Source organism: Tupaia chinensis, unplaced genomic scaffold (genome assembly GCF_000334495.1).
Source record: "Tupaia chinensis unplaced genomic scaffold, TupChi_1.0 Scaffold143797_1, whole genome shotgun sequence".
Taxonomy (NCBI): Eukaryota; Metazoa; Chordata; class Mammalia; order Scandentia; family Tupaiidae; genus Tupaia; species Tupaia belangeri.
Genome location: NW_006203647.1, coordinates 455,659 through 460,443, shown reverse-complemented (window position 1 = coordinate 460,443; position 4,785 = coordinate 455,659). Strand labels below are relative to the sequence as shown.

General features: G+C 39.0%; 1 pseudogene; it reads left to right on the top strand.

Moving 5' to 3' along the window:
• The first annotated feature begins 925 nt into the window (after window positions 1-925).
• Window positions 926-4,785, top strand: part of LOC114005450 (transcription initiation factor TFIID subunit 9B-like) — a 21,159-nt pseudogene continuing 17,299 nt past the window's right edge.

The following is a 4,785-nucleotide window of genomic DNA, read 5'->3' as shown; positions in this document are numbered from 1 at the left end:
TGCCAGCCCCAACATTTTCTAAGGTGATTGTAGACTGGCAACAGAGCAATATCTATGCCTCTAAGAGGCACACAGAGGAGATAAATGCAGACAGAGGAAGAGATGACACAGGAAGAGAAGGCCATGGGAAGATGGAGACCAAAACTGGAGTGGTGCATCCACCAGCCATAATCACATGGAGTTCCAGACCCTGAAAGGGGCAAGGAAGGGTCTTTCCTGGAAATATTAGTAGGGATCACAGTCCTGCTAATGCCTTGATTTCAGGTATTTGGCCCCCAGACTATAAGAGAATAAATTTGTTGTTTTAAACCATCATTGATGTAATTTGTTAAGACAGCCATAGGAAACTAATATAGTTGTCCTGTGGTTATGTTAAAGGATGCTCTTGTTTGTAAGAAATACACATTAAAGTATGGAGGAGGGATGAACATAATGTCAGAAACTTACCCTAAAATAGTTCAGGTTTTTTGAACTGTACTTTATTATTCTTTGAGAGATATTTGCTATAGGGTGTGTGCATTCGCTAGAGGGACAGAGAGAGACAGAGAGACAGAAACAGAGAAATCACCTCCCGGGGGGATGGCCACGCCACAATTCCTTCTCCTCTATTCTCCTCTCCAGATCTTGGGCATGCATGTACACACAGCCAGCATTTGTTTTAAGTCACTGGGTCTGGGAGTTGAACTGTAGTTCACTACATGGGGATCCACTGACTTAACCATTATGTCATCTGCTGGTCCCTTGAACTGTACTTTAATCTCTATTGTAGCTTTCAAATTGTTTCAAATTATTAAAAATAGTAAAATTTAAAAAATATCTAGAAGTTGCTAGAACATGGAGGTTAGCAATAGAACTCCCAAGAATATACCAAGAGATACTCTGGTGAGGGCAGATATCCTAAAGACTATGGCATTATAGACTACAAATGGTCATAAATCAAATGCTGGAGTTTGCCTTCCGATCTGTATCTACAATTCTGAATTATGTGAAAATGTATTCAAGCCATCTTAAGAAGCCTGCTCTTGAGGTAGACACACTAGCAATCCAGTGTTGTAAAGACTGATCTCTCCTCCAAGACATTTTTTACTAGATATTAATCTAGGTAGGTAATTCTTCGTGGCTTTTCAACATATCTTAGACTATATTTTCAAGGATTTGTGTGCAGCCTAGTGTCTTCCTTCAGGTCAGGGGGTATATTTGTTATCCAACAAACACAGTAGAGGTAGAGACATCGAGAAACACTCAAAAATAGAAAGGTTTCCCTTTTTCAGGAAATACTTGTTTATGTCCCAAAATGGTAAAGGTAATGAATCTCAGCAGAGAGAGAATAGATGAATTTGCTAGCAGTCTCCTTCTAAGATTCCTGGAGGCTGGATACTTGCACAGTGGTCATGCACACTCTGTGAAAATGACCCACATGGGAGAGCTCTAGGCTTGTATTGGAGACCTACTTGAACACCTTGAGTGTGCAAGTGCCCATAACCCAGGACTGACTGAAGCAGAAGGTGGATCTCAGCATGAGAACCCTGTAGGGGTACCTATTTATCAGTCTGTCTCTGTCTCGCTCATGGAAGAAAGACAGAAAAAAAAATTTTAAATGGGATATTCCTATTGTCCAAAGGTAGGATCAGAGAGACCATCAGAGAGACCAGAACACAAAACTCAACAAACAAACAAACACCAAAAAACAAACAAACAAACAAACAAAAAAGCACTGCACAGAGGTTTATTACACAGTAGTAAACTCACATGCGGGAAAGGATCTGACAAATAGTTACTCCCAAACCTCATGGGTTCAATCCCATGTTTCTTCTTCTGATGTACTGTCTTCCACCCTTGGCCCTTGACTCTTGGCCCTTGGCTCCACAGGAAGGGTTGGAAGGATGGTGATTAAGAGGCAGTTGTGGCAGCACTAAGCACACTCCATGCCCCATATTCTCCTGTCCACCCCAAAGCAAGCTGGGCTTTCAAATGGAATTCAAAGGGCCAGCAGGTGATGTGATAGTGATAGTTAAAGCACTGGACTCCGACATGGCTGACCATGGCTTGAGTCCTAGACCTGGCAGTTTGCTTTATACTTTCTCTCTCTCTCTCTCTTTTTCTCTCCATCTGTCTGTCTGTCTCTTTCTGGTGAGCACACATTCCTTATAACAAATTTGTAAAATAATAATAATAAATAAATTTAAATAATATTTATTTAAGAAAAAAAAAAAGGAATTCAAAGGGGCTATACCTGGGTTGGGAATGCATTTGCCCTGAACTCCTGGAATTACTCTATCTAAATAATGGCCAGCTAGGTCAGCAAGGAAAAACGAAGTGTTATCCTAAGTGACTGCAGAGTGGATGGAGGAATGGAGGACTTCAAGATGTTGTTAGTCTTTAAGAAATAGAATTAGGGTGGCTCTGTAGCCTGGTGGCTAAGGCAACCAGATATCAAACGACTGATCATGTGGTTCAAATTCGGGACCCAGCTGCTCTGATAAACATACCTGGCGCCTTTGTGTGCAGGCCCAAAATTCCAAAAGGAGGGAAAGATGGAGAAGAGATGGTGCTGTGACTATCCCCCACTGGGAAGTGCTTTCTCCTCTCCTTCTATCTCTCTGGTGAGAACACATGGCCTCTAGCCAGAAAAAGGAAGCAAGCAAGCAAGCAAGCAAGAAAAGAGGGCTGGTCAGTCATATTCATATACCTATACTTAGAGTTTCTCCGCTGGGACACAAACTTGGGTGTCTCATCTAACAGGGCCTGTTCCACATTGCCTCCTATGAGATTAGAAAGACATAGGGAACCCATATAAACATGAAGCTCATGCACCTTGTTGTAATGTAGGTAATACAATTTCTAATTCCACTTGGATTTCTTTCCTTTTTAGCCCAATAGGTGGAAGAATAACAAACAACCCCCTATCAGCTTATCAGTCACTGCTGCTTAGTAACTTCTTGACTGCTTGATAACTACAAGGTAGAAATCAAATACCTTTACCACTGATTAAACCATATGCAGGACCCAGGTTGTCACCTGAGAGTTACTGCATAACAGTACAGGTTGCAGTCCTTACTTTCCAAGGGACCTTTCTTATGAAGACCAGTTCCAGAGGTAAGTGTCAGTGCCGTTCTAAGCAGCTCACTACCCTTAACCTGGTTCCTTAAACAGCGTCAGGGTCAAGTCAGAGGTTCACAGTGTAGATCTCACTTTCTCAGTCTACACCTATCAAGTCACTTTCAGTAGTAATTGCTGTTCAAAATGTTCTCATTAATCCATCAAATATTGGGACCCCAAACATTCTTATCATCTCTAACATGGTTTCATGAAAGAATGCAAAGTATTAAGTCACTGAAAAAGTCATGACATACTTTTCTGTTTTTCTATGCAAATATGCGTCATAACTTTTCCAAAAGCCCAATACATAAGTCAAATCCATTTGAAAAGAAAACAAGATGATGAACATGATAACACATGTGAAAACCATGGTCTAGCCTTGATGCACTTCAGAGTAATGAAATAGAGCATTCTAAATCTTCTCAAGTCATAACTTAGAAAACTTAAGTGTATCTGCAGAAACCTATGACATGGATTTTATAGGGCACGGATGAGAAAAATAGAAGAAAGAAAAATAACTTTTCCATAGATAACATTTTACTTTTTTAAAAAAATTATTTATTTATTTCCATTTGTTATTGTTATTTTTTTCTTTATTTGATGAGAGAGAAAGAGAGAGAAAGGGAAAGTGAGAAAGCAAGTCACCAGGTCCAGGACTTGAACCATGGTTGGCCATGTGGGAATCCAGCGCCCTTATCCACCACACCACCTGCTGGCCCCTTTTTACTCTTTTATATAGGCCAATGTTAGTCAGGATTCAATCAAAGGTCCTGAACCATTAGAAAAACACACAGTTATGAATTTGTTACAGGAAATTACCCTGACGCACTTATAGTAGTTGATTAAAATAGCTTTTTTTAAAAAAATTTATTTTAGTACAAAACCTTTTTGAAATTCATACATAGTTTTTCCATTACACATATTTCTATGAGCTTTTTCTGAAACATTTTTTTAGCTAATTAATTTACATTCATTCCCTATGCATTGTCACAACATATAAAATGCAATTTCCCATCCAGAATATACTGCTTAGTGGCTTAATCATGCATGTTATCATCAATAATTTTTTATTTCTAGTTTTATACACACAAACACACACACACACACACACCCTATTTCTGACTCTCTGCCGTCCACCGTCCTCCTACACTATCTCTGGTGTCTACAGTAGTTTTCCATTCCTTTTTCCCCCCACTTTATTATCACACAATTTCTTAAATAATCTAATTACTTTCAATAGCAAGTTCAGCTGGTAATTTCAAGAAAAGCAGTTTTAACTTTAATAAATCAAATAAATGCTAAGGAAATTTACTTAAAACTTAAAGCCAGGAAACAGGGTAGGATTCTGTTCAAGTAGTAGGTATATGAACCTAACGACAGCTCAAGACAGGACAAAAATCCTTAAAACTGGAAAACAAAGCCTAGAAGAAAATCAGCAGTGTTTTAGTCAAAAGCAATAAAATGCTATTTTATCAGCCAGTCTTATGTACTTAATCTATCTTCTGTTGTGGTTCGATCTTCCTGATTAAATTCTGGGATATGACATTCAACTCCAGACTTGTCCCTATGATTAAGTTAGCCATTTTCTTAGTTTTTGAACTCTTATTTCTGTGTGTTTGTATTTAATTTTCCTGGTATAGCACTTCTTTGAGAACTTCTTGGAGATCTGGTCTGGTGTTGGTAAAT